The sequence below is a fragment of the Procambarus clarkii genome, chromosome 56 (assembly GCF_040958095.1).
Source record: "Procambarus clarkii isolate CNS0578487 chromosome 56, FALCON_Pclarkii_2.0, whole genome shotgun sequence".
NCBI classification, from domain to species: Eukaryota; Metazoa; Arthropoda; class Malacostraca; order Decapoda; family Cambaridae; genus Procambarus; species Procambarus clarkii.
In genome coordinates this window covers 10,239,169-10,256,362 of record NC_091205.1, presented here as the reverse complement: position 1 = coordinate 10,256,362, position 17,194 = coordinate 10,239,169, and positions in this window count along the sequence as shown.

Genomic DNA, 17,194 nt, shown 5'->3' with positions numbered 1-17,194 from the left:
CCCCTCTCCATCCCCTCCATTACCTTCTAGAGTGGGGCACCCCTCTCCCCCTTACCTTCTAGAGTGGTATGGACCAGGATCACATACCGTCACATCGACCTGAGAAGTGTCACCACATGGCACATCACTTAGTAAACTCAGTCAAAATCAGTAGGTTAGCGTTTACTAAAAGAGGGAAACATTTCTCATCGTCACGGAGACGCGATCTCTACCTACAAATTGTTCTTGTTAACTGTGATCATTGAAATGTATGCATGTTTACTCAATCTCCATCACCTCTTCTTTCTACACCCATTACTGCTGTGCAGAGCTTGTATCACACAACGGCGTTATAATAGCAAGACAATGTCACAGAATGTTCATGACTCCTGAATGAATGAAACGGCAATCCGTCTCGTTAAGGTCTAACCTTTGCGGCGGTTTGAGATGTTGTGAGATGGACGAGGTAGTGGCATGGCCTTACCCTCTCCCCATCCACCCCCACCAAACCCCTACCCCCCTTCCAAGGGGTAGTGTAATATGTGACTAGAACCGCGCGCGCCATCTGCCCAGGTGGCTTTATAGAGCCAGCTGGGCAGGTGTCTAATCACAAAGGGTTTGGGGGGAATTTTCCCGAAAGTTTTGCGTGTGTCGGACGCGTGTGAGCATCCAGTGTTTGGGTATGTGGTCAGGAAAGATGGGAGGTCATGTTGTTGGGGGTGTAGGAGAGTATGTGTGGTATGTGGTAGAGTAAGAAATACAAGGATATGAGTGGAATATGTGGAAAGAGTAGTTAAATATGTATGTGTGTTTGCCGTAGACTTAATCCTGTGTGTAGATAATAGTTTTGATGATAGTAAGTAAGCTATGTAGAGGCTGAGTGTAGGTGTGAGGGGTCCCAACATAGGCGGCTATGTTGTTTGGGGTGGGGGAGGGGTGAGGGAAGGGGTGTTGGAAGGGTTAGGGGGCTTCCCCTTGGCGTGAGAGTGCTTAGGGGCCATTTGTGGTTTTGACATCCATTATTTTCTTGGAGCTATGCTCACAGCCGGAAGTGGGAGAGGAGGAGGGTAGGAGAGAGTAGAGTCCAGGAGGAGGAATGTGGACCATTTACCCTTAATCGTTTTTTCAAGTCTATTTTCTTCGAGTTATGCAGCTGTGTTTGGAGATGATCCATGAGGGTAATAGTTCGGCCATTCATGGTAGGAAGTGTGGAGGAGAAGGAGGATGAGAAAGAGAGAGCACTCACTCTTAAGTTGTGAATGAGATGAGGCAACAGTTGGTGGAGAAGACCTGCTTTATGTAACAATGTATGGGAGTGTATAAGTAACAGTCCTGGACGGATGTGAACCATTACCCACTTACCCTTAAGCGTTTTTCAAAGTCCGCAGAGGGGTGTGTGTACTGCCCACTGGTCAGAGGGTAACTGAAGAGCATTTCCAAGTAGCTGGTTATATCTTCCCCTCCCAGAGGGTACGCAATGACTGCCATTACTTCCTCAGACACGGGCAGAAGTGGCCGGGTATCCATTACCCACTGCATTTCGTTAAGGAAAGGGACCCCCTCTCCATCCCCTCCATTACCTTCTAGAGTGGGGCACCCCTCTCCCCCTTACCTTCTAGAGTGGTACGGACCAGGATCACATACCGTCACATCGACCTGAGAAGTGTCACCACATGGCACATCACTTAGTAAACTCAGTCAAAATCAGTAGGTTAGCGTTTACTAAAAGAGGGAAACATTTCTCATCGTCACGGAGACGCGATCTCTACCTACAAATTGTTCTTGTTAACTGTGATCATTGAAATGTATGCATGTTTACTCAATCTCCATCACCTCTTCTTCCTACACCCATTACTGCTGTGCAGAGCTTGTATCACACAACGGCGTTATCATAGCAAGACAATGTCACAGAATGTTCATGACTCCTGAATGAATGAAACGGCGATCCGTCTCGTTAAGGTCTAACCTTCGCGGCGGTTTGAGATGTTGTGAGATGGACGAGGTAGTGGGATGGCCTTACCCTCTCCCCATCCACCCCCACCAAACCCCTACCCCCCTCCCACCCCCCTTCCAAGGGGTAGTGTAATATGTGACTAGAACCGTGCGCGCCATCTGCCCAGGTAGCTCTATAGAGCCAGCTGGGCAGGTGGCGCGCAGGTGTCTAATCACAAAGGGTTTGGGGGGAATTTTCCCGGAAGTTTTGCGTGTGTCGGACGCGTGTGAGCGTCTGGTGTTTGGGTATGTGGTCAGGAAAGATGGGAGGTCATGTTGTTGGGGGTGTAGGAGAGTATGTGTGGTATGTGGTAGAGTAAGAAATACAAGGATATGAGTGGAATATGTGGAACGAGTAGTTAAATATATATGTGTGTTTGCCATAGACTTAATCCTGTGTGTAGATAATAGTTTTGATGATAGTAAGTAAGCTATATAGAGGCTGAGTGTAGGTGTGAGGGGTGCTAACATAGGCGGCTATGTTTTTTTGGGGTGGGGGAGGGGTGAGGGAAGGGGTGTTGGAAGGGTGAGGGGGCTTCTTCTCGGCGTGAGAGTGCTTAGGGGCCATTTGTGGTTTTTACATCCATTATTTTCTTGGAGCTATGCTCACAGCCGGAAGTGAGAGAGGAGGAGGGTAGGAGAGAGCAGAGTCCAGGAGGAGGCATGTGGACCATTTACCCTTAATCGTTTTTTCAAGTCTATTTCTTCGAGTTATGCAGCTGAGTTTGGAGATGATCCAAGAGGGTAATAGTTCGGCCATACATGAGAGGAAGTGTGGAGGAGAAGGAGGATGAGAAAGAAAGAGCAGTCACTCTTACGTTGTGAATGAGATGAGGCAACAGTTGGTGGAGAAGGTCTGCTTTATGTTACAATGTATGGGAGTGTATAGGTGACAGTCCTGGACGGATGTGAACCATTACCCACTTACCCTTAAGCGTTTTTCAAAGTCCACAGAGGGGTGTGTGTGTACTGCCCACTGGTCAGAGGGTAACTGAAGAGCATTTCCAATTAGCTGGTTATATCTTCCCCTCCCAGAGGGTACGCAATGACTGCCATTACTTCCTCAGACACGGGCGGAAGTGGCCGGGTATCCATTACCCACTGCATTTCGTTAAGGAAATGGACCCCCTCTCCATCCCCTCCATTACCTTCTAGAGTGGGCCACCCCTCTCCCCCTTACCTTCTAGAGTGGTACGGACCAGGATCACATACCGTCACATCGACCTGAGAAGTGTCACTACATGGCACATCACTTAGTAAACTCAGTAGGTTAGCGTTTACTAAAAGAGGGAAACATTTCTCATCGTCACGGAGACGCGATCTCTACCTACAAATTGTTCTTGTTAACTGTGATCATTGAAATGTATGCATGCTTACTCAATCTCCATCACCTCTTCTTCCTACACCCATTACTGCTGTGCAGAGCTTGTATCACACAACGGCGTTATCATAGCAAGACAATGTCACAGAATGTTCATGACTCTTGAATGAATGAAACGGCAATCCGTCTCGTTAAGGTCTAACCTTCGCGGCGGTTTGAGACGTTGTGAGATGGACGAGGTAGTGGGATGGCCTTACCCTCTCCCCATCCACCCCCACCAAACCCCTACCCCCCTCCCACCCCCCTTCCAAGGGGTAGTGTAATATGTGACTAGAACCGCGCGCGCCATCTGCCCAGGTGGCTCTATAGAGCCAGCTGGGCAGGTGGCGCGCAGGTGTCTAATCACAAAGGGTTTGGGGAGAATTTTCCCGGAGGTTTTGCGTGTGTCGGACGCGTGTGAGCGTCCGGTGTTTGGGTATGTGGTCAGGAAAAATGGGAGGTCATGTTGTTGGGGGTGTAGGAGAGTATGTGTGGTATGTGGTAGAGTAAGAAATACAAGGATATGAGTGGAATATGTGGAAAGAGTAGTTAAATATGTATGTGTGTTTGCCGTAGACTTAATCCTGTGTGTAGATAATAGTTTTGATGATAGTAAGTAAGCTATGTAGAGGCTGAGTGTAGGTGTGAGGGGTCCCAACATAGGCGGCTATGTTGTTTGGGGTGGGGGAGGGGTGAGGGAAGGGGTGTTGGAAGGGTGAGGGGGATTCCTCTTGGCGTGAGAGTGCTTAGGGGCAATTTGTGGTTTTACATCCATTATTTTCTTGGAGCTATGCTCACAGCCGGAAGTGGGAGAGGAGGAGGGTAGGAGAGAGCAGAGTCCAGGAGGAGGGATATGGACCATTTACCCTTAATCGTTTTTTCAAGTCTATTTTCTTCGAGTTATGCAGCTGTGTTTGGAGATGATCCATGAGGGTAATAGTTCGGCCATTCATGGTAGGAAGTGTGGAGGAGAAGGAGGATGAGAAAAAGAGAGCAGTCACTCTTAAGTTGTGAATGAGATGAGGCAACAGTTGGTGGAGAAGGTCTGCTTTATGTAACAATGTATGGGAGTGTATAGGTGACAGTCCTGGACGGATGTGAACCATTACCCACTTACCCTTAAGCGTTTTTCAAAGTCCGCAGAGGGGTGTGTGTACTGCCCACTGGTCAGAGGGTAACTGAAGAGCATTTCCAAGTAGCTTGTTATATCTTCCCCTCCCAGAGGGTACGCAATGACTGCCATTACTTCCTCAGACACAGGCGGAAGTGGCCAGGTATCCATTACCCACTGCATTTCGTTAAGGAAAGGGACACCCTCTCCATCCCCTCCATTACCTTCTAGAGTGGGGTACCCCCCTCTCCCCCTTACCTTCTAGAGTGGTACGGACCAGGATCACATACTGTCACATCGACCTGAGAAGTGTCACCACATGGCACATCACTTAGTAAACTCAGTCAAAGTCAGTAGGTTAGCGTTTACTAAAAGAGGGAAACATTTCTCATCGTCACGGAGACGCGATCTCTACCTACAAATTGTTCTTGTGAACTGTGATCATTGAAATGTATGCATGTTTACTCAATCTCCATCACCTCTTCTTCCTACACCTATTACTGCTGTGCAGAGCTTGTATCACACAACGGCGTTATCATAGCAAGACAATGTCACAAAATGTTCATGACTCCTGAATGAATGAAACGGCAATCCGTCTCGTAAAGGTCTAACCTTCGCGGCGGTTTGAGGCGTTGTGAGATGGACGAGGTAGTGGGATGGCCTTACCCTCTCCCCATCCACCCTCACCAAACCCCTACCCCCCTCCCACCCCCCTTTCAAGGGGTAGTGTAATGTGACTAGAACCGCGCGCGCCATCTGCCCAGGTGGCTCTATAGAGCCAGGTGGCGTGCAGGTGTCTAATCACAAAGGGTTTGGGGGGAGTTTTCCCGAAAGTTTTGCTTGTGTCGGACGCGTGTGAGCGTCCGGTGTTTGGGTATGTGGTCAGGAAAGATGGGAGGTCATGTTGTTGGGGGTGTAGGAGAGTATGTGTGGTATGTGGTAGAGTAAGAAATACAAGGATATGAGTGGAATATGTGGAAAGAGTAGTTAAATATGTATGTGTGTTTTCCGTAGACTTAATCCTGTGTGTAGATAATAGTTTTGATGATAGAAAGTAAGCTATGTAGAGGCTGAGTGTAGGTGTTAGGGGTCCCAACATAGGCGGCTATGTTGTTTGGGGTAGGGGAGGGGTGAGGGAAGGGGTGTTGGAAGGTGAGGGGGCTTCCCCTCTGCGTGAGAGTGCTTAGGGGCCATTTGTGGTTTTGACATCCATTATTTTCTTGGAGCTATGCTCACAGCCGGAAGTGGGAGAGGAGGAGGGTAGGAGAGAGCAGAGTCCAGGAGGAGGGATGTGGACCATTTACCCTTAATCGTTTTTTCAAGTCTATTTTCTTCGAGTTATGCAGCTGTGTTTGGAGATGATCCATGAGGGTAATAGTTCGGCCATTCATGGTAGGAAGTGTGGAGGAGAAGGAAGATGAGAAAGAGAGAGCAGTCATTCTTAAGTTGTGAATGAGATGAGGCAACAGTTGGTGGAGAAGGTCTGCTTTATGTAACAATGTATGGGAGTGTATAGGTGACAGTCCTGGACGGATGTGAACCATTACCCACTTACCCTTAAGCGTTTTTCAAAGTCCGCAGAGGGGTGTGTGTACTGCCCACTGGTCAGAGGGTAACTGAAGAGCATTTCCAAGTAGCTGGTTATATCTTCCCCTCCCAGAGGGTACGCAATGACTGCCATTACTTCCTCAGACACGGGCGTAAGTGGCCAGGTATCCATTACCCACTGCATTTCGTTAAGGAAAGGGACCCCCTCTCCATCCCCTCCATTACCTTCTAGAGTGGGGCACCCCCCTCTCCCCCTTACCTTCTAGAGTGGTACGGACCAGGATCACATACCGTCACATCGACCTGAGAAGTGTCACCACATGGCACATCACTTAGTAAACTCAGTCAAAGTCAGTAGGTTAGCATTTACTAAAAGAGGGAAACATTTCTCATTGTCACAGAGACGCGATCTCTACCTACAAATTGTTCTTGTTAACTGTGATCATTGAAATGTATGCATGTTTACTCAATCTCTATCACCTCTTCTTCCTACACCCATTACTGCTGTGCACAGCTTGTATCACACAACGGCGTTATTATAGCAAGACAATGTCTCCAGAATGTTCATGACTCCTGAATGAATGAAACGGCAATCAGTCTCGTTAAGGTCTAACCTTCGTGACGGTTTGAGACGTTGTGAGATGGACGAGGTAGTGGGATGGCCTTACCCTCTCCCCATCCACCCCCACCAAACCCCTACCCCCCTCCCACCCCCCTTCCAAGGGGTAGTGTAATATGTGACTAGAACCGCGCGCGCCATCTGCCCAGGTGGCTCTATAGAGCCAGCTGGGCAGGTGGCGCGCATGTGTCTAATCACAAAGTGTTTGGGGGGAATTTTCCCGAAAGTTTTGCTTGTGTCGGACGCGTGTGAGCGTCCGGTGTTTGGGTATGTGGTCAGGAAAGATGGGAGGTCATGTTGTTGGGGGTGTAGGAGAGTATGTGTGGTATGTGGTAGAGTAAGAAATACAAGGATATGAGTGGAATATGTGGAAAGAGTAGTTAAATATGTATGTGTGTTTGCCGTAGACTTAATCCTGTGTGTAGATAATAGTTTTGATGATAGTAAGTAAGCTATGTAGAGGCTGAGTGTAGGTGTGAGGGGTCCCAACATAGGCGGCTATGTTGTTTGGGATGGGGGAGGGGTGAGGGAAGGGGTGTTGGAAGGGTGAGGGGGCTTCCCCTCTGCGTGAGAGTGCTTAGGGGCCATTTGTGGTTTTGACATCCATTATTTTCTTGGAGCTATGCTCACAGCCGGAAGTGGGAGAGGAGGTGGGTAGGAGAGAGCAGAGTCCAGGAGGAGGGATGTGGACCATTTACCCTTAATCGTTTTTTCAAGTCTATTTTCTTCGAGTTATGCAGCTGTGTTTGGAGATGATCCATGAGGGTAATAGTTCGGCCATTCATGGTAGGAAGTGTGGAGGAGAAGGAGGATGAGAAAGAGAGAGCAGTCACTCTTAAGTTGTGAATAAGATGAGGCAACAGTTGGTGGAGAAGGTCTGCTTTATATAACAATGTATGGGAGTGTATAGGTGACAGTCCTGGACGGATGTGAACCATTACCCACTTACCCTTAAGCGTTTTTCAAAGTCCGCAGAGGGGTGTGTGTACTGCCCACTGGTCAGAGGGTAACTGAAGAGCATTTCCAAGTAGCTTGTTATATCTTCCCCTCCCAGAGGGTACGCAATGACTGCCATTACTTCCTCAGACACTGGCGGAAGTGGCCAGGTATCCATTACCCACTGCATTTCGTTAAGGAAAGGGACCCCCTCTCCATCCCCTCCATTACCTTCTAGAGTGGGGCACCCCCCTCTCCCGCTTACCTTCTAGAGTGGTACGGACCAGGATCACATACTGTCACATCGACCTGAGAAGTGTCACCACATGGCACATCACTTAGTAAACTCAGTCAAAGTCAGTAGGTTAGCGTTTACTAAAAGAGGGAAACATTTCTCATCGTCACGGAGACGCGATCTCTACCTACAAATTGTTCTTGTGAACTGTGATCATTGAAATGTATGCATGTTTACTCAATCTCCATCACCTCTTCTTCCTACACCTATTACTGCTGTGCAGAGCTTGTATCACACAACGGCGTTATCATAGCAAGACAATGTCACAAAATGTTCATGACTCCTGAATGAATGAAACGGCAATCCGTCTCGTTAAGGTCTAACCTTCGCGGCGGTTTGAGACGTTGTGAGATGGACGAGGTAGTGGGATGGCCTTACCCTCTCCCCATCCACCCCCACCAAACCCCTACCCCCCTCCCACCCCCCTTCCAAGGGGTAGTGTAATGTGACTAGAACCGCGCGCGCCATCTGCCCAGGTGGCTCTATAGAGCCAGGTGGCGTGCAGGTGTCTAATCACAAAGGGTTTGGGGGGAATTTTCCCTGAAGTTTTGCGTGTGTCGGACGCGTGTGAGCATCCGGTGTTTGGGTATGTGGTCAGGAAAGATGGGAGGTCATGTTGTTGGGGGTGTAGGAGAGTATGTGTGGTATGTGGTAGAGTAAGAAATACAAGGATATGAGTGGAATATGTGGAAAGAGTAGTTAAATATGTATGTGTGTTTTCCGTAGACTTAATCCTGTGTGTAGATAATAGTTTTAATGATAGAAAGTAAGCTATGTAGAGGCTGAGTGTAGGTGTTAGGGGTCCCAACATAGGCGGCTATGTTGTTTGGGGTAGGGGAGGGGTGAGGGAAGGGGTGTTGGAAGGGTGAGGGGGCTTCCCCTCTGCGTGAGAGTGCTTAGGGGCCATTTGTGGTTTTGACATCCATTATTTTCTTGGAGCTATGCTCACAGCCGGAAGTGGGAGAGGAGGAGGGTAGGAGAGAGCAGAGTCCAGGAGGAGGGATGTGGACCATTTACCTTTAATCGTTTTTTCAAGTCTATTTTCTTCGAGTTATGCAGCTGTGTTTGGAGATGATCCATGAGGGTAATAGTTCGGCCATTCATGGTAGGAAGTGTGGAGGAGAAGGAGGATGAGAAAGAGAGAGCAGTCATTCTTAAGTTGTGAATGAGATGAGGCAACAGTTGGTGGAGAAGGTCTGCTTTATGTAACAATGTATGGGAGTGTATAGGTGACAGTCCTGGACGGATGTGAACCATTACCCACTTACCCTTAAGCGTTTTTCAAAGTCCGCAGAGGGATGTGTGTACTGCCCACTGGTCAGAGGGTAACTGAAGAGCATTTCCAAGTAGCTGGTTATATCTTCCCCTCCCAGAGGGTACGCAATGACTGCCATTACTTCCTCAGACACGGGCGTAAGTGGCCAGGTATCCATTACCCACTGCATTTCGTTAAGGAAAGGGACCCCCTCTCCATCCCCTCCATTACCTTCTAGAGTGGGGCACCCCCCTCTCCCCCTTACCTTCTAGAGTGGTACGGACCAGGATCACATACCGTCACATCGACCTGAGAAGTGTCACCACATGGCACATCACTTAGTAAACTCAGTCAAAGTCAGTAGGTTAGCATTTACTAAAAGAGGGAAACATTTCTCATTGTCACAGAGACGCGATCTCTACCTACAAATTGTTCTTGTTAACTGTGATCATTGAAATGTATGCATGTTTACTCAATCTCTATCACCTCTTCTTCCTACACCCATTACTGCTGTGCACAGCTTGTATCACACAACGGCGTTATTATAGCAAGACAATGTCTCCAGAATGTTCATGACTCCTGAATGAATGAAACGGCAATCAGTCTCGTTAAGGTCTAACCTTCGTGACGGTTTGAGACGTTGTGAGATGGACGAGGTAGTGGGATGGCCTTACCCTCTCCCCATCCACCCCCACCAAACCCCTACCCCCCTCCCACCCCCCTTCCAAGGGGTAGTGTAATATGTGACTAGAACCGCGCGCGCCATCTGCCCAGGTGGCTCTATAGAGCCAGCTGGGCAGGTGGCGCGCATGTGTCTAATCACAAAGTGTTTGGGGGGAATTTTCCCGAAAGTTTTGCTTGTGTCGGACGCGTGTGAGCGTCCGGTGTTTGGGTATGTGGTCAGGAAAGATGGGAGGTCATGTTGTTGGGGGTGTAGGAGAGTATGTGTGGTATGTGGTAGAGTAAGAAATACAAGGATATGAGTGGAATATGTGGAAAGAGTAGTTAAATATGTATGTGTGTTTGCCGTAGACTTAATCCTGTGTGTAGATAATAGTTTTGATGATAGTAAGTAAGCTATGTAGAGGCTGAGTGTAGGTGTGAGGGGTCCCAACATAGGCGGCTATGTTGTTTGGGATGGGGGAGGGGTGAGGGAAGGGGTGTTGGAAGGGTGAGGGGGCTTCCCCTCTGCGTGAGAGTGCTTAGGGGCCATTTGTGGTTTTGACATCCATTATTTTCTTGGAGCTATGCTCACAGCCGGAAGTGGGAGAGGAGGTGGGTAGGAGAGAGCAGAGTCCAGGAGGAGGGATGTGGACCATTTACCCTTAATCGTTTTTTCAAGTCTATTTTCTTCGAGTTATGCAGCTGTGTTTGGAGATGATCCATGAGGGTAATAGTTCGGCCATTCATGGTAGGAAGTGTGGAGGAGAAGGAGGATGAGAAAGAGAGAGCAGTCACTCTTAAGTTGTGAATAAGATGAGGCAACAGTTGGTGGAGAAGGTCTGCTTTATATAACAATGTATGGGAGTGTATAGGTGACAGTCCTGGACGGATGTGAACCATTACCCACTTACCCTTAAGCGTTTTTCAAAGTCCGCAGAGGGGTGTGTGTACTGCCCACTGGTCAGAGGGTAACTGAAGAGCATTTCCAAGTAGCTTGTTATATCTTCCCCTCCCAGAGGGTACGCAATGACTGCCATTACTTCCTCAGACACTGGCGGAAGTGGCCAGGTATCCATTACCCACTGCATTTCGTTAAGGAAAGGGACCCCCTCTCCATCCCCTCCATTACCTTCTAGAGTGGGGCACCCCCCTCTCCCGCTTACCTTCTAGAGTGGTACGGACCAGGATCACATACTGTCACATCGACCTGAGAAGTGTCACCACATGGCACATCACTTAGTAAACTCAGTCAAAGTCAGTAGGTTAGCGTTTACTAAAAGAGGGAAACATTTCTCATCGTCACGGAGACGCGATCTCTACCTACAAATTGTTCTTGTGAACTGTGATCATTGAAATGTATGCATGTTTACTCAATCTCCATCACCTCTTCTTCCTACACCTATTACTGCTGTGCAGAGCTTGTATCACACAACGGCGTTATCATAGCAAGACAATGTCACAAAATGTTCATGACTCCTGAATGAATGAAACGGCAATCCGTCTCGTTAAGGTCTAACCTTCGCGGCGGTTTGAGACGTTGTGAGATGGACGAGGTAGTGGGATGGCCTTACCCTCTCCCCATCCACCCCCACCAAACCCCTACCCCCCTCCCACCCCCCTTCCAAGGGGTAGTGTAATGTGACTAGAACCGCGCGCGCCATCTGCCCAGGTGGCTCTATAGAGCCAGGTGGCGTGCAGGTGTCTAATCACAAAGGGTTTGGGGGGAATTTTCCCTGAAGTTTTGCGTGTGTCGGACGCGTGTGAGCATCCGGTGTTTGGGTATGTGGTCAGGAAAGATGGGAGGTCATGTTGTTGGGGGTGTAGGAGAGTATGTGTGGTATGTGGTAGAGTAAGAAATACAAGGATATGAGTGGAATATGTGGAAAGAGTAGTTAAATATGTATGTGTGTTTTCCGTAGACTTAATCCTGTGTGTAGATAATAGTTTTAATGATAGAAAGTAAGCTATGTAGAGGCTGAGTGTAGGTGTTAGGGGTCCCAACATAGGCGGCTATGTTGTTTGGGGTAGGGGAGGGGTGAGGGAAGGGGTGTTGGAAGGGTGAGGGGGCTTCCCCTCTGCGTGAGAGTGCTTAGGGGCCATTTGTGGTTTTGACATCCATTATTTTCTTGGAGCTATGCTCACAGCCGGAAGTGGGAGAGGAGGAGGGTAGGAGAGAGCAGAGTCCAGGAGGAGGGATGTGGACCATTTACCTTTAATCGTTTTTTCAAGTCTATTTTCTTCGAGTTATGCAGCTGTGTTTGGAGATGATCCATGAGGGTAATAGTTCGGCCATTCATGGTAGGAAGTGTGGAGGAGAAGGAGGATGAGAAAGAGAGAGCAGTCATTCTTAAGTTGTGAATGAGATGAGGCAACAGTTGGTGGAGAAGGTCTGCTTTATGTAACAATGTATGGGAGTGTATAGGTGACAGTCCTGGACGGATGTGAACCATTACCCACTTACCCTTAAGCGTTTTTCAAAGTCCGCAGAGGGATGTGTGTACTGCCCACTGGTCAGAGGGTAACTGAAGAGCATTTCCAAGTAGCTGGTTATATCTTCCCCTCCCAGAGGGTACGCAATGACTGCCATTACTTCCTCAGACACGGGCGTAAGTGGCCAGGTATCCATTACCCACTGCATTTCGTTAAGGAAAGGGACCTCCTCTCCATCCCCTCCATTACCTTCTAGAGTGGGGCACCCCCCCTCTCCCCCTTACCTTCTAGAGTGGTACGGACCAGGATCACATACCGTCACATCGACCTGAGAAGTGTCACCACATGGCACATCACTTAGTAAACTCAGTCAAAGTCAGTAGGTTAGCATTTACTAAAAGAGGGAAAAATTTCTCATCGTCACAGAGACGCGATCTCTACCTACAAATTGTTCTTGTTAACTGTGATCATTGAAATGTATGCATGTTTACTCAATCTCCATCACCTCTTCTTCCTACACCCATTACTGCTGTGCAGAGCTTGTATCACACAACGGCGTTATTATAGCAAGACAATGTCTCCAGAATGTTCATGACTCCTGAATGAATGGAACGGCAATCAGTCTCGTTAAGGTCTAACCTTCGCGATGGTTTGAGACGTTGTGAGATGGACGAGGTAGTGGGATGGCCTTACCCTCTCCCCATCCACCCGCACCAAACCCCTACCCCCCTCCCACCCCCCTTCCAAGGGGTAGTGTAATATGTGACTAGAACCGCGCGCGCCATCTGCCCAGGTGGCTCTATAGAGCCAGCTGGGCAGGTGGCGCGCATGTGTCTAATCACAAAGTGTTTGGGGGAATTTTCCCGAAAGTTTTGCTTGTGTCGGACGCGTGTGAGCGTCCGGTGTTTGGGTATGTGGTCAGGAAAGATGGGAGGTCATGTTGTTGGGGGTGTAGGAGAGTATGTGTGGTATGTGGTAGAGTAAGAAATACAAGGATATGAGTGGAATATGTGGAAAGAGTAGTTAAATATGTATGTGTGTTTGCCGTAGACTTAATCCTGTGTGTAGATAATAGTTTTGATGATAGTAAGTAAGCTATGTAGAGGCTGAGTGTAGGTGTGAGGGGTCCCAACATAGGCGGCTATGTTGTTTGGGGTGGGGGAGGGGTGAGGGAAGGGGTGTTGGAAGGGTGAGGGGGCTTCCCCTCTGCGTGAGAGTGCTTAGGGGCCATTTGTGGTTTTGACATCCATTATTTTCTTGGAGCTATGCTCACAGCCGAAAGTGGGAGAGGAGGTGGGTAGGAGAGAGCAGAGTCCAGGAGGAGGGATGTGGACCATTTACCCTTAATCGTTTTTTCAAGTCTATTTTCTTCGAGTTATGCAGCTGTGTTTGGAGATGATCCATGAGGGTAATAGTTCGGCCATTCATGGTAGGAAGTGTGGAGGAGAAGGAGGATGAGAAAGAGAGAGCAGTCACTCTTAAGTTGTGAATAAGATGAGGCAACAGTTGGTGGAGAAGGTCTGCTTTATATAACAATGTATGGGAGTGTATAGGTGACAGTCCTGGACGGATGTGAACCATTACCCACTTACCCTTAAGCGTTTTTCAAAGTCCGCAGAGAGGTGTGTGTACTGCCCACTGGTCAGAGGGTAACTGAAGAGCATTTCCAAGTAGCTGGTTATATCTTCCCCTCCCAGAGGGTACGCAATGACTGCCATTACTTCCTCAGACACGGGCGGAAGTGGCCAGGTATCCATTACCCACTGCATTTCGTTAAGGAAAGGGACCCCCTCTCCATCCCCTCCATTACCTTCTAGAGTGGGGCACCACCCTCTCCCCCGTAACTTTTAGAGTGGTACGGACCAGGATCACATACCGTCACATCGACCTGAGAAGTGTCACCACATGGCACATCACTTAGTAAACTCAGTCAAAGTCAGTAGGTTAGCGTTTACTAAAAGAGGGAAACATTTCTCATCGTCACGGAGACGCAATCTCTACCTACAAATTGTTCTTGTTAACTGTGATCATTGAAATGTATGCATGTTTACTCAATCTCCATCACCTCTTCTTCCTACACCCATTACTGCTGTGAAGAGCTTGTATCACACAACGGCGTTATCATAGCAAGACAATGTCACAGAATGTTCATGACTCCTGAATGAATGAAACGGCAATCCGTCTCGTTAAGGTCTAACCTTCGCGGCGGTTTGAGACGTTGTGAGATGGACGAGGTAGTGGGATGGCCTTACCCTCTCCCCATCCACCCCCACCAAACCCGTACCCCCCTCCCATCCCCCTTCCAAGGGGTAGTGTAATATGTGACTAGAACCGCGCGCGCCATCTGCCCAGGTGGCTCTATAGAGCCAGCTGGGCAGGTGGCGCGTAGGTGTCTAATCACAAAGGGTTTGGGGGGAATTTTCCCGGAAGTTTGCGTGTGTCGGACGCGTGTGAGCGTCTAGTGTTTGGGTATGTGGTCAGGAAAGATGGGAGGTCATGTTGTTGGGGGTGTAGGAGAGTATGTGTGGTATGTGGTAGAGTAAGAAATACAAGGATATGAGTGGAATATGTGGAAAGAGTAGTTAAATATGTATGTGTGTTTGCCGTAGACTTAATCCTGTGTGTAGATAATAGTTTTGATGATAGTAAGTAAGCTATGTAGAGGCTGAGTGTAGGTGTGAGGGGTCCCAACATAGGCGGCTATGTTGTTTGGGGTGGGGGAGGGGTGAGGGAAGGGGTGTTGGAAGGGTGAGGGGGCTTCCCCTCGGCGTGAGAGTGCTTAGTGGCCATTTGTGGTTTTGACATCCATTATTTTCTTGGAGCTATGCTCACAGCCGGAAGTGGGAGAGGAGGAGGGTAGGAGAGAGCAGAGTCCAGGAGGAGGGATGTGGACCATTTACCCTTAATCGTTTTTTCAAGTCTATTTTCTTCGAGTTATGCAGCTGTGTTTGGAGATGATCCATGAGGGTAATAGTTCGGCCATACATGGTAGGAAGTGTGGAGGAGAAGGAGGATGAGAAAGAGAGAGCAGTCACTCTTAAGTTCTGAATAAGATGAGGCAACAGTTGGTGGAGAAGGTCTGCTTTATGTAACAATGTATGGGAGTGTATAGGTGACAGTCCTGGACGGATGTGAACCATTACCCACTTACCCTTAAGCGTTTTTCAAAGTCCGCAGAGGGGTGTGTGTACTGCCCACTGGTCAGAGGGTAAATGAAGAGCATTTCCAAGTAGCTGGTTATATCTTCCCCTCCCAGAGGGTACGCAATGACTGCCATTACTTCCTCAGACACGGGCGGAAGTGGCCGAGTATCCATTACCCACTGCATTTCGCTAAGGAAAGGTACCCTCTCTCCATCCCCTCCATTACCTTCTAGAGTGGGGCACCCCTCTCCCCCTTACCTTTTAGAGTGGTTCGGACCAGGATCACATACCGTCACATCGACCTGAGAAGTGTCACCACATGGCACATCACTTAGTAAACTCAGTCAAAGTCAGTAGGTTAGCGTTTACTAAAAGAGGGAAACATTTCTCATCGTCACAGAGACGCGATCTCTACCTACAAATTGTTCTTGTTAACTGTGATCATTGAAATGTATGCATGTTTACTCAATCTCTATCACCTCTTCTTCCTACACCTATTACTGCTGTGCAGAGCTTGTATCACACAACGGCGTTATCATAGCAAGACAATGTCACAAAATGTTCATGACTCCTGAATGAATGAAACGGCAATCCGTCTCGTTAAGGTCTAACCACTTTGCGGTTTGAGACGTTGTGAGATAGACGAGGTAGTGGGATGGCCTTACCCTCTCCCCATCCACCCCCTCCAAACCCCTACCCCCCCTCCCACCCCTCTTCCAAGGGGTAGTGTAATATGTGACTAGAACCGCGCGCGCCATCTTCCCAGGTGGCTCTATAGAGCCAGCTGGGCACGTGGCACGCAGGTGTCTAATCACAAAGGGTTTGGGGGGAATTTTCCCGGAGGTTTGGCGTGTGTCGGACGCGTGTGAGCGTCCAGTGTTTGGGTATGTGGTCAGGAAAGATGGGAGGTCATGTTGTTGGGGGTGTAGGAGAGTATGTGTGGTATGTGGTAGAGTAAGAAATACAAGGATATGAGTGGAATATGTGGAAAGAGTAGTTAAATATGTATGTGTGTTTGCCGTAGACTTAATCCTGTGTGTAGGTTATTAGTTTTGATGATAATAAGTAAGCTATGTAGAGGCTGAGTGTAGGTGTGAGGGGTCCCAACATAGGCGGCTATGTTGTTTGGGGTGAGGGAAGGGGTGTTGGAAGGGTGAGGGGGCTTCCCCTCGGCGTGAGAGTGCTTAGGGGCCATTTGTGGTTTTGACATCCATTATTTTCTTGGAACTATGCTCACAGCCGGAAGTGGGAGAGGAGGAGGGTAGGAGAGAGCAGAGTCCAGGAGGAGGGATGTGGACCATTTACCCTTAATCGTTTTTTCAAGTCTATTTTCTTCGAGTTATGCAGCTGTGTTTGGAGATGATCCATGAGGGTAATAGTTCGGCCATACATGGTAGGAAGTGTGGAGGAGAAGGAGGATGGGAAAGAGAGAGCAGTCACTCTTAAGTTGTGAATGAGATGAGGCAACAGTTGGTGGAGAAGGTCTGCTTTATGTAACAATGTATGGGAGTGTATAGGTGACAGTCCTGGACGGATGTGAACCATTACCCACTTACCCTTAAGCATTTTTCAAAGTCCGCAGAGGGGTGTGTGTACTGCCCACTGGTCAGAGGGTAACTGAAGAGCATTTCCAAGTAGCTGGTTATATCTTCCCCTCCCAGAGGGTACGCGATGACTGCCATTACTTCCTCAGACACAGCGGAAGTGGCCGGGTATCCATTACCCATTGCCTTTCGTTAAGGAAAGTTACCACCTCTCCATCCCCTCCATTACCTTCTAGAGTGGGGTACCCCTCTCCCCCTTACCTTCTAGAGTGGTACGGACCAGGATCATATACCGTCACATCGACCAGAGAAGTGTCAC